Source organism: Tamandua tetradactyla, unplaced genomic scaffold (assembly GCF_023851605.1).
Source record: "Tamandua tetradactyla isolate mTamTet1 unplaced genomic scaffold, mTamTet1.pri scaffold_167_ctg1, whole genome shotgun sequence".
Lineage (NCBI taxonomy): Eukaryota > Metazoa > Chordata > Mammalia > Pilosa > Myrmecophagidae > Tamandua > Tamandua tetradactyla.
In genome coordinates, this window is record NW_027518283.1 from 92,167 (window position 1) to 105,580 (window position 13,414).

The window sequence follows — 13,414 nt, forward strand, 5'->3', positions numbered from 1 at the left end:
AGTTGCTTTGCAGAAGTTGCTATTAATATCAGTAATTTATAGATGAGGAAATTGAGTCACAGTTCTTTCAATTATCTTGCTAATCTCACTGCTAGAGTTGATAAAGTATTCAAACCCCATACTCTGACACCTAAGTCTAGAATCTTAATTGGTAGACTGAAACATCTTTCTTAATAGTATATTCTAATACCTTGGATGGAATTCTCTTCCATTTTTTGTTCACCCCAGGAAACCGGCATTTCAAAATAAATATCTTAGGATGGTGTGATGGTGGTTCAGTGGTAGAAATCTTGCCTGCCATGTTGAACACCCAGGTTCAATTACTGGTTCCTGTCCATGCAAAAAAAAAATCATTAAAAATAGATATCTATAGATTTTTTCAACTTTTACATTTTGATTGATACTGTTTTCTAGAATATACAGCATTAAACAATTTTGTGAATTTTATTGAAATTTCATATAAATTCCAAAATGATTAGTCTTTGTAAATGAAGCCATCTTTGAAGACTTTCTTTCATCATCTGATTTTTTGTCTTCCTGTCCATCACTGTGTTTGCTATAAAGCACTTCAGCAATCAAGAGGAATTCCGATCTTTCTTTCATAAACTTTGAGTTATTTTCCCACCTAGTCTAGTTTTGAACACATCCAGTTAGCAGGTGTTTGACATGAATGTTTAGGGTGTATATATCAATTTATTTACCACAATTGTAAGCCAGAGAGCTGGAAGCTTTTTGACCCAAAACCTGGAAGCCACAAATATAAAATTTCAATAAAAACCTGAAACACTGTTCTACGCAGCACCTATTTCTCAATTGATACCATCCTTGTCCAGACTACCAGTCTGGACTAAAAGGAACAGAAAAGAGACAAATTGAAGAAAAAATAACTTCAGAGACAGAACCATGGAAGTTAAAATGTGAAGACAAGAAAACTCCAGCCAGGAGATCAGACCCACATAAGCACTTGGAGAGGGTGAGTTAGCCCTGAAGGCAGAGGGTGGGCCTTCTACCTTGCTGTTTGGGCAGAGTTGTGCCCCAGACCTTGGGAGAGGCACATTCCTTGGGGGCTGGGGAGAGCTTGGCTGCCACAACACTGTTCAGGGGTTGGAGCCGGGGTGCAGCCCCAGTGTTTAGAGAGGGTGACTTCAAGAAAAGGTAGCATTTGGAGAGAGCCACACCACTGCATAGGCCCCAAACCCTGAGAATCAATGACTCTCAGACTTTGAAATTTCATATTATCTATTATATCAATTGTGTAATATATCTGTATATAAATATATATTTATTTTGTTGTCAATGTCATCAATATTTATTAAGTGCTAACAATATTGTATCAATGACAAAATAAAGACAGAGAATATGAGGAGAAATAAGACATTGTTTCTCTCAAGGAACTGATAATTTTTTCATTTTTTTGTCATTGGTTTTTCAGTCTTTTAGAACAGGTTATAAATATATTCTAGCATAGTGGCAGTATTAAGAACAATAATAACGAATATTTAAAACATTAGCAATAATAACAATGCCTTGAATTTCCATAGGACTGTATATTTCTCAAAATGGTTTTGCTCAGATTTGCTATATTATCCTTTTAATCCATGAATGAGTGCTAAGATATAAACAAATGGCATATTTTCTCCCTACTTCATCTAAGAAAAATTAAGTCAGTGAAGTTCATAAATATTATTCATACTCATTTAAATCATTTCATTATTGTTGAATTTAAAGGACCTGAGTTTTAAAAAATACTTCCAACCTTAAATTACTGTAGCTTCTTATGCATACTATAAAAATCTATATTTTTTAGGTAAATGAAAGTGGAAAGAACTCTAGAAAAGTTTAGATATTGTCCTTCCTGCAGTTAAATGGCATAACGTGGACAAACCTTGAAACCATTTTGCTAAGTGAAAGAAGACAGCCACAAAAGACCACATATCACATGATTCAGTTTATATGAAATATGCAGAATAGGAAAATCTAAAGAAACAGAAGATCAGTGGTTGCCAGGGGCAGCAGGGAGTGGGGAAAAAGAAATGATTGCTAATAGGTATGGAGTTTTCATTTGGGGTCACGAAAATATACTGTAAGTAGATAGCGGTGATGGCTACACAACACTGTGAATGTATTTAGTGAACGGAATGGTACACTTTAAAATGGTTTAAATGGTAAATTTAATGTTATGTGCATTTGCCACACACATACACACAAAACACACACCTGCTTAGAAATATTACAGTTGAAAACATGCTACTTAAGCAAGTTGCCTAACTCCCCATTTCATCTGGAAAATGGAGATAGTAACTGTTGCCTTGAGGCGTCAATGCGATAACCCATGTTACTTACATAGTGCCTGACTCAGTAAATGTTAGCTGTCAGTAGCTTTAACCACTAATGCTCCTTTTAACCGCAGTGTGAATTCACTCCTGAGTAGTTTATTTAAAAAATTACTATCCTTTTAACATTTTTATAAATGACTTTCATTTACACATCATTCAATCTGTCCTAAGTGCTCAACCAGTGGTTCTCAGCATAATCACATAGTTATGCATTCACCACCATGATCAATAATGTGAACATTCTCATTTCTTAAAAAAAAAAATTCCATACCCATTATATGTCCCTGTTATTGATGCTCAGCTTTTGGAATAGTTTCTTTGTTATACTTTTTTTTAAAAAAAACCCACAATATTTCATATGAATTTTAACAAAAAGATAAGTACAAAATGTGTACTTTCACTACCTCTGCTTCTAAAATGCCAGGCACTTCAGAACATCTAGAAGGAGGAGATATTACAAAAAGTACTTAGAGACTATGTAGAGAGTAGTGAAGAATAAAGTTCACACACTGAATAGTGGTTATAGTATGAAAATATCTTCTAAACATGACCAGTCTGGCATAGAACCTTCTCCTCTTCCTCTTCTCAGCCTACAGTTCCATGTCACCTGGCCCACAGAGCCAGTGGACGTATGTCATCTAGTGTTCCTTCCAGAAGCAGTCTAAATTCCAACTCCAAAGCCACTTCAAAAAGCCATTTCTATGGCTTTTTTTCTAACAAGTGGGCATTAGAAGAAATCTGATTTTCTATTTCTATTAATCATAGATCAGCAACCTCATTACATCTAGATAGCTAAATGTGACAAAAGCTTTCTTTTAGAAGATTGGTGGAAGAGTTGAAAGCAGCTTTTTCACAGTATATAAATGGGTCTTTTATAAAGGCCAGTAAATCTTCCCAAAAGGCAGTGGGGACATCTTATTGGGCAAATGTGGAACATTCTTTTACTGTTTCACTCTTCCAATATCAAGCAAGTTCTGGGAGAATCAGATGAGAGCATATGCATTTTATTAACAAGCTGTAAAAATGGCCAAAAATTATGGAAATATTGTTATTGCATCTTCTTCTTCTAGTGTTTACATACAGTTGCCTCTGTGGAAATCAAAAAATGAAAAGAATGTGATGTGAATTTTTTTTTGTTTCCCCACCTTGAGTCAAAGGGAAAACTGGTCAAGTTGTAAAGAATTATTTTGTATGCCAGCAGCTCCCCCCACCCTCCACATACACATACATGCTAGTTTCCCTGAAGTCTGGGAAAGGGTTCTAAGGTTGTTTACTCCCAGAGAAAATTCACAAATTAATATTGGCACCTTCTATCTTTTCTGTGCTGGTTTGAAAGGATTAGGTGTCCTAGAAAAGCCATGTTTTAATCTTGATCCATCTTGTGGAAGCAGCCATTTCTTTTAACCCTATTCAGTACTGTAGGTTTGAGACTTGATTAGTTTACCTCCATGGAGATGATGCACCTAATTGTGGATATTAACCTTTGATTAAAAGGAGATATGACTCCACCAATTCCAGGTGGGTCTTGATTACTTTACTGGAAACTTTTAGAAGAGGAAATATTTTGGAAAAAGCTTGAGAGACATGAGAACCAGAAGAGCCCACTTAACCAGGGACCTTTGGAGATGAATAAGGAATATGCCCCTGGGGGAGCTTCATGGATCAAAAAGCCTGGAGAGAAAGATAGCAGACACAGTCATGTTTTCCATGTGCCTTCCCAGTTGAGAGCAGAATCTTGAACATCATCAGCCTTCTTGAACCAAGGTATCTTTCCCTGGATGCCTTAGATTGGACATTTCTATATCCTTGCTTTAACTGGGTCATTTTCATGGCTTTAGAACTATAAATTTGCAGCTTAATGAATCCCCTTTTTAAAAGTCATTCTGTTTCTGGCAGCTAGCAAACTAGAACACCTTCTTAAGAACTTTTCTCAAATATTTCTCCTTCTTAGGAGCAGAAATCTTGTAAGAGCAGATGGTGGGTGCAGGTAATTCTCAGGCCCTCTTTCCTTTTCAACAGTGTCCCCCTCCAAATACCTATTGTTCTAGTTTGTTAGCTGTCGGAATGTGATATGCCAGAAATGGAAGTTGCAAGTTTACAGTTCTAAGGCTGTGAAAATGTCCAAATTAAGGCAAGGTCATGAAAATGTACAATTAAGGCACAAATGAGAGGTTACTTTCACTCAAGAAAGGGTGATGAAGTTCAGGGGTTCTCTCTCAGCTAGAAGGCCACATGGTAAATTCTGCTAGCTTTCTCTTCCAGCTTCATGTTTCATGAGCACCCCAGTGGGCATTTTCCTTCTTCATCTCCAAATATCTCTGGCTACATGTGTTCTAAAGCTTTTTCCAAAGTGGTACCCTCTTAAAGGGCTCCAGGCACATATCCATGGAAACTATCTAATCAAAAATTGCCACCCCCAATTGGGTGGGTCACATCTCCATGGACACAATCAAGAAGCTCCTGCCCAGCAATATTGAGTGAGGATTAAAGAACTTGGCTTTTCTGGAGTACCCCACAGATTCAAACCAGCACACCTACCATTCTTTCCACTAACAAGAGACCCTCCCCCAACTCCTTTACATGGGTCAGTGGCTTTTCCCAAAAGCAGCATTAGGAAATACTTGTGAATAGCCACACAGCAACCATGCTGTGTTCTAGCTCAGAATCTTCTCTATGACATAGGACTTAGGGCTTTGAAAGTAACACAAAAGAAAAAAAGTTCCTGAAGATTTGGTATTTCCATTTGCTAAAACTGTCAAAATGTAGCATACCAGTCAGTAATGAGTTGGCTTTTATTAAGTTACAAGTTTACAGATCTATGGCCATAATAATGTCCACACTAATGCAACAGAGAAAGTATTTTGAATCTGAAGAAAGGTTGATGGTAATCATGATTTCTCTGCCATGTGGGAAGGCAACAGATGACATACACTTTGCCTCATCTCCCAGCTTCTGGTTTTAAACAGCTTCCTCTGGAGCATTTTCTTCTACATCTCGAAATTTCTTGGTTTATGTCTGTTCTGAACCTCTTTCAAAATGGTTCCCTCTCAAGGGACTCAAGTAAGCAGATTAAGACCCACCTTGAATTAGTGAGATCACATCTCCATGGAACAATCTGTTTTAATTGTCCCACTCACAGTTGGGTGGGACACATCTCTATGGAAGCCACCTGATCTAAATGTCCCACCAAAATAGGTCTGCACTCACCATATTGGACTTGTAGTAAAAGAACAAGGCATTTCTGGGGTTCAAACCAGCACATTTATCATGGCAAAACCATTCTGAGTCTGGCTGAGGGAAGACTGGGCTCTGTCAGGGGTAGTCCTAGGTGTGAACAGAGGAATATGCAAGCAGAAAGTCACTGCTCATGGCAAGCTTGTGTTGCAATGGGAGCACTGGCAAGGTTGGTCATTGGGTCTTCCTTGATCTGGTTGGCAGATAGGGGATGAACAGGCACTGAGTCCTAGAGGTGGCTTCCCAGCAGTTTCCTAAAGTCGTTCCACCCCAGAGGGCACCTGTTATGCTTCAGAGCCTCCCAGGGAGCAAGGTGGGTGGTGGGGGCACAGAGTATTACTGGGGTAGGGGTTGCAGTAGGGACTTTGGACCTCAGACCTAATCTCTCCTAGGCCATGGAGCTGGAGAGTGAGCTTCGACAGGTTCACGGCAGAGCTGGTGAGAGAAATAACTACTCAGCCTATTCCCCTTGCACAGCTGAGTTTATACTCTGCTGCCCTTTGTGAGCTGCTACTTTCACATAGTCTTTGTCCTTGCCCCCAGCTGTCCCCTCAGTGCAGGACCACCATCCTCCCCTACACACAGTGCATTGCTTCCACAGAGGATGAGCTCATCCTGCTAGGGATGCATTTAGGTCGATGCCAAAATAAAATGGATAATTTTGTGCAGGTGCTTATTTTCTGCCCCCTAAATTCAAACATTCAGCAACTAAACAAAGATTATAGACATCCAGATGACAGGACAAATTTTCCCATTTGAGCTCATTTTTAAAATTTTATTGAATAAGCAAGAATTGGCAGGCTTGATGCGTAGCTCAACCTTTCATCAAATCTCAAGGATGGCCTCTAACAAAAACTTTAAAAGTCACTTCTCCTAGGCACCATGCTATCTGTGCTTTTCACTATTATCATCAGAACCTATTGAGTTTGGTATTATTGTCCCTGCCCTCACTTTCTAGGTAGAGAAACTGAAATTGTACCACTTGCCTTCAGTGGCAGCACTAATAGGTGGTGGAGGCAGCCTTTGAATCCAGGTCCAGCTGTCTCTAGAGCCCTTGTTCTAAATCACCACAATACTTGGTTTCACAAAGACAACTGGGACCATCTAAATGCTCTCAGGTTAGACTGATTAATAGTCATCAAGCAAATCAACAACACTAGTGTTGTAATTCATAGAAGACTCTATGTGTGTATGTGTTTTGGAGATGCCAGGACAACCCCTTCAGACCCTCTTCTCTGTGGCTAGGTTGAATCCAGGCTGAAATTTTCCAGGTGGCCACCTCTGTTCCTACCTTCTATCATGCTTTCAATTCCTATTCCTAGAGTTCCAGCTCAAGTTTCAGCAGCCACAGCAGCAGGCCACATGGATAAGGGACTATCATGTGTTCTGGCCACAGAGAAGCTGTGAAATTACACCCTCAGTTTATGTTCTTTCTCTTGGTTTAATGATTTTTCTTCCTTTCCTTATTTTCCTTTTTTCCTCAGAAGGGGAGTGTGAAGAGAAAGGAATTGCCCATTTATTTGTTTGTCAGAAAGAAATGCGTGGGCCAGTGGAAAGGACACCAGCAGGAACAAGAGCCCAGGGGCCTCCATATGAGCGAGGCCCTGGGGTAGCTTGGCTCATCTGGTGTCTGTGGGCAAAGAGGGACTGAAATCATTAGCATTATCTCTCCATGCCCTAGACCTCCCACCAGTGAGGTCAGAAGTGTGGGAGGAAGGAACTCGTGGATGGCCAAAGTTCTTGGCAAGAATTGGGCCTGGACGCAGAAGAATGACTAGTGATGAGCTGAGACCTATATAACAAACATTTTTGAAGCTCCTTTGTGCGCCATTATGCCCCATGTATATGTTAAGCCTGGGGACCTAGAACCCAATAAAGCATGGCTTTTGCCCTAAAGGGTCCCTCATCCATCACTGATGTCTGGGAGCCAGGCTAGGGCTGAGAATGGTTCCTCTAGGTACAGAAGACTGCTTGACCAAGCACTCAAGAAAATCATAATGGTGAGGCAATGAATGTTAAACAGAGACAAGTGGCATTAGTCTCAGTCAGTCAAAAATGGAAAGCAACCTGTTGAACCTTTAAGACTCCACTATATCGTGGTGTACTAGCCAGAACTCTGCTATTTGTTTGAATAGGACCCTGGGAAATGCTCTGGTCTTCTCTGGGCCTCAACCCCTTCATGTGTAAAAGGCATCTAGAATCAGCAAAGCCTTCCAGGCTGATATGCTGTTTCTAGGGGTCCCTCAAGCTACCTCTCACTCAGGAGTTGAAGAGATTGAAGATGTGTGGGGAAGGGTGGGGGAGAAAGGGACTAAGTAATGTCTAGGGAGAGTCCTTGTGAGTTTAGTTTGCCAAAAGGGGAGGGAAGAAGGGAAGAAGGAAATGAAGTGAAGAAGGGCAGAAAAGAAGAGTGTAAAGAGAGGGAGGTAAGGAGGAGGGAAAGTGCAAAAGATACATTGTGGTGGCCACCACAATTAGCCCAATGAAGGCTGCTACAATGTAGACTTATCATTTCTCTATGAAAAGGTGGAGTCTAATTTCTCTCCCTTTAAATCAGGGCTGGCCATATGACTTGCTTGTAACCAATAAAATGTAATAGAAGTTATTCTGTGTGGTTTCTGAGCCTTGGTAAGATGTAGCTTCTACTCAGTTATCCTGGGACACTTACTCTAAGGCATGTCTAGTCTTACACCATCATGTCAGGGAAACCACATTTAGGCATCTAATATTGACAATTCCAGCCATTTCCCAGGCTGCCACAAGGTGGATGAATCAAGCTACCTTGGTCCCTCCAAACAAGCCCATGCTGCAGCTTGGCATGATTGATCAACATCTGTGCCTCTGCTGAGGCTATGAGGCATCGGAAGGACCCTACTGAGCCCACCCCCAATTCCTAGTACAGAGGAATTTATGAGATATAAGAAAATGATTGTTTCAAGCAAAACAATATTGAGTTAATTGCTTATGAAGCAAAAATTTCTGGAATTTGATAATAGGATAGGTTTAAGAAAATAAGCTCCCAAACCTCAAATAGTAGAGACAAATCCTTAAACATATGTGAATGAGATTTTAGAGTCTTGTGAACTTTCAAAGCTGATTTTGTAGCACACTTTTGATATTTCCCCTTTAGGACATTGCAGCAAGGCTGACGTCTTCTGTGGGTCACCATATTACATTTTTAAAGCATATTTTAACATTTTTTATAAAGAACTATCAGAATTGCTAAAATGAAAGTGAGAATATCAATTGTTCACACCTCTGGAGGACCACAGCTGTAGGGGCTGCTGCCCCCGAGGGACTGGGTTAGCTGCCAATGAATCAGCAGTAGGTTAATTGCATTGTGACAAAGGGAAAGGGTAACTGTGACAGCCTCAGACTTGGTTCCAGTCTTTCAAGTGCCAATTTGCAGTAACAGCTTGCAGCCACAAGGGGATCTACTGGGAATGGAGGAGATGTCGATATAAGGGGTGCTTGAGCAGGCAAAGGAGTCAAGAAATGGTCAGGTAGTCTCTTCTCTCTGACATCTCCAAGCACCGAAGCCCCCAGTTCCCTGTGGCTGTCATATCCCAGTATTTTACCCATTAGCAGTCTACAACCTGCTGTTATATATCTAATATGTTCCTTCTTTCTTTCATGTGAATTCCTCTTCTTGCTTATGGACCAGTAGTCACCATAGAGGGAGATCACTTTCTTTTATTCCACCTCCTTCAGTGCTCAGCCAAGCCATGAGCTCTCTGTCTTGCCAGATGTGGGATGCAATATTATCCTGTTTCATCTCCAAGTCTCCTGGTCCACTCCTACCTTGACCCCACAGTTGCTACCCACTTTAGGATTCAGCATATCTGGCCAAGATTAGTGCTTCCTAGAGGATTCCTTGCCCATCTCCTCTTTCCTCTGGAGACAGAGAGATATCACTTCCATGAGGAGCTGGCCTTTAGGCATTCCCAAAGTCCCAGCCATTCACACAGTACCTCAGATCCTCCAAGATTCAGCTGCCTGATAGTCAGGCTTATGTGCCTCCTCTTCTCTCGTCCTCTGACCAGCAAAACTGAAATACTTGTAATTGCCAGGAACACACCATGATATTTCCAGCCTTTGTGCTTTGGACAAGTTATTTTCCATGTCTGGTATCCTCTCCCAATACTTTCTTCCCTGGGAAGAGCCCTACTCATCCTTCAAAACTGTGTGTTCTTCTGTGAAGTATTTCCTCACCTATAACTCCTTTCCATCCCTAGAATCTCACCTCTGAAAGAACCCCATTCCCTGAATATGAACATCTCATTGTTATTCAAAGTGGTAATAATTACTCATATACCTGCCCTGCCTCTGCCCCTGGCTTTGTTTCCTTATGTCACCCACAGGGACATAGTAGGTGCTACATGGAAAGTGTTGTACTGGATTTGGAACCTCTCACATTCCTTGACAGGAGGATCCTCCCAAATGCTTGCTCAACAGCCCATTTCTCTCATTTCCTGTCCTTGTGGCCATTGCTTCAGCTTCAGCTTCATCAGGTAAGGATCTCTCCTCAAGAAGAGTACAGGGGCAGGTGGTGGTGAGGCACAAGGCTGGAGGGGAGGGGGTAACAGGATGACTGTTTCTGTCACCAGCAATTTTGCACCATCATCTTCTATCTTGGGTAAACCCTTTAAATGCTCTGAACTTCATTTGCTCTTCTGGAAATTGGAGAGCTTTGCAAATCAGAAGAGAGCTTAGACATTTTTAAAGCCTGTATAAATGGCCAATATTTTTATTGCATCTTCTTCTAATGTTTAAATACAGTTACCTCTATGGAATCTTAGAACAAAGGAATTCTCAATGTGATCTTTTTGTAATTTCTCCACCTTGAGTCAAGGGGAAAACGGATTAAGAGTAAATCTTTTTTTTTTTTTTGTCTCCAACAGGACCTCTTATCTTCTCTGAAGCCCTGGAATTAATGATTCTAATACTGTTTCCTCCCAGAACGAATTCTCAACTTTGACATCTTCTATCTTTTCTTAATAACTGTTCTCTGACAGTTCTTGACTTTAGGAGCAGGAATCTTGTAAGAGGAGATGGTGGGTGCCTGTAGTTCTCAGGTCCTCTTCCCTTTTCAGCAGTTCCTCCTCCAAATGCCTACCATTTCTTCCACTAACAGGACAGCCTCCCCCTAACTCCCTTGAATGGGCCTGTAGCTTCCCCCAAAAGTGGCATTAGGAAATTCCTGTGAATATCCACACAACAATCATGCTGTGTTCTAGCTCAGAATCTTCTCCATGACATAGAACTTAAGTATTTGAAGGAACCACAAAAAGAGAAAGTTCCTGAAGAGTTGGTGTTTCAATTTGTTAATGCTCTCAAAATGCAATATACCAGTAATGAGTTGGCTTATACAAGGGGATATACTAAGTTATAAGTTTACAGATCTATGACCATAAAAATGACCAAACTAAGACACTAGAGAATCTGAAGAAAGGCTGACGGTAATCATGATTTCTCTGTCATGTAGGAAGGCAACTGGTGACATCTACTGTGCCTCCTCCCCCAGCTTCTGGTTTTAAACAGCTTCCTCTGGAGCATTTTCTTCTACGTTTCCAAAGTTCTTGGTTTGTGTCAGTTATGAGCCTTTTTCAAAAAATTCTTAAAGAACTCAAGTAAGCATATTAAGACCCACCTTGAATTGGTGGGATCACTTCCCTCTGGGAACAACCTATTTAAATGGTCCCACCCACAAGTGGGTAGGTCACATCTCCAAGTAAACCATCTAATCTAAATGACCCACTGAAGTAGGTCTTCACTCACCATATTGGATTTGTATTCATTAGAACAAATTGGGGGTTGGTTCGGTCCAACACTCATAACCCAGCGAACTGAGGTAGAAAGGGGTTTATTGTAAAGGAGGGAGGGGGAGGAGGAGGAGGGGTGGAGGGGGAAAAGGAAGTGGGAAGGGGAAAAGGGTAAAGGAACACTTTCTCCAAGAACCTGAAGAAAATGTCCGCCTGCCGTGTAATGTGTTTCTCCTTTTATACTCTGAAGTTCGCTGTCCCTTATTGGTCCTGACTTCTGCATTTGGCTACTCATCTGGTTGCCTTTGGCTAGTATTTTTGCTTCCTTCTCTTTGTGCCTATCCTGACCTGTTGACTCTTTATTGGTGAAGTTTGTTCTGTAAGTCCTTCTTTGATGTGGTTTCTTGCCCTGGGTATTGAAAGAATTTGGCAACAGGCATCAGCATTGCAGCGAGGAGGAGGGAGAAGGGAAAGGGTCACCAGTGGACCATGAGTTTCGGTCATGACTACAGGGTGAGCAGGGGGTGGGAGCCTGAGCTCCTTCCTTGTGACCTGTCAGCATTAAAAGAACACGTTATTTAAATAAACTTATACAAAATGTATGACAGTTTCTCCAGGATATATATATGTGGGAGTGCAATTGCTGGTCTTCCCTGCTCCAATTGCAACAAATGCTACTGCACTATCATTTCCCCTGAATATTCAAGGGAGTATGAGCCCTGCTATTGTTTATGGACCTTCAGGATGAACAAATTTTGGAAAAAAGAACGACATAGTGGTGGTAGAGTTTCCCAGCCCACAGTCTCACTTTCAGCCAGCACACTGAGAAGCCAAAACCAGAAAGGAGCTGGCATGTGGAGCCCTCCCAAGTGCTCAACAGAGCTCTGCCAAGCATGCGTGAGGTGTAGTTCCCCTTAACTGGATGTAGCTGTGGAACAGTTGAGGTCACTACTAGGCTGACAGACATGGAAAGTCAAATACAACACAACATGCCATTTTGAGATCATAGGGTACTTTATTTAACCTTAGAATAGGATTTCTGGGGCTATTTCTCTGAGCCCAGGTACTCCTTAGAGCTCCTGGCTTGTTCTAGTTAGCTAGCTGCTGGAATGCAATATTCCAGTAATGGAATGGCTTTTAAAAAGGGAAATTTAATAAATTGTGAGTTTGCAGTTCTAAGGCCAAGAAAATGTGCCAATTAAAGCAAGTCTATAAAAATGTCCAAATTAAGACACCAACTAAAGGTTACCTTCACTCAAGAAGGGCCAGTGATGTTCAGGGTTTCTCTCTCAACTGGGAAGGCACATGGGGAACATGGTGATGTTGTCTAGCTTCCTCTCCAAGCCTCTTGCTTCACGAAGCTTCCCCAGGGGTGTTCTCTTTCATCTCCAAAGGTTGCTGGCTGTTGGGCAGTTCTCTTGTCTCTGCTGTTCTCATCATTCTCAAGTTTTCTCCAAAATGCTTCCTCTTTTTAAGGATTCCAGTAATCAAGACCCACCTGGGATGGGTGGGGTCACATCTCCATCTATTCAAAAGTTAATACTTTTTTGAATTTTCAAAAGTGTATTTCAAGTGGGTGAGTCACATCTCTGTAGAAATAACTTAATCAAGTTTCCAACCTATAGTACTGAATAGGGACTGGAAGAAATGGTTGCTCTCACAAGATTGATCAGGATTAAAATATGGCTTTTCTAGGGTACATAAATCCTTTCAAACTGGCATACAGTATCCCTCCATGTCCTAAAACTCCCACCGGTGAGATGAGAGCTGCTAGAAGGTGTGTGGGAGGAGAGGACTCATGGACGGCCCGAATCCTTTGCCACAATTGTGTGTGCATGCAGGGAAATGATGAGTGACCTTCATAACAATCATTTATGGAGCACCTTATATGTGCCATTATGCCCCATCTATGCTAGGCCTGAGAACATGGTCTTTCCCTTAAACGATGTGATAAGCTATATCAATACAAATAATTCCTTCTATCCCATTTTATCAACACAGCCCTCACAGATGCCCTTTCTGGCCCTGCCCAAGTCACACAGATGGTGTTAGGAACTCTCACAGTTGCCCCAAAATGACTGC

General features: G+C 41.3%; 1 long non-coding RNA gene across 1 annotated transcript; it reads left to right on the plus strand.

Moving 5' to 3' along the window:
• The first annotated feature begins 8,864 nt into the window (after positions 1-8,864).
• On the plus strand, positions 8,865-10,896 carry LOC143673175 (uncharacterized). The gene is made up of 3 exons (XR_013170228.1): positions 8,865-9,073; positions 9,997-10,081; positions 10,472-10,896. It is a non-coding gene; the product is annotated as an uncharacterized LOC143673175 (long non-coding RNA).
• The last annotated feature ends 2,518 nt before the right edge of the window (positions 10,897-13,414 follow it).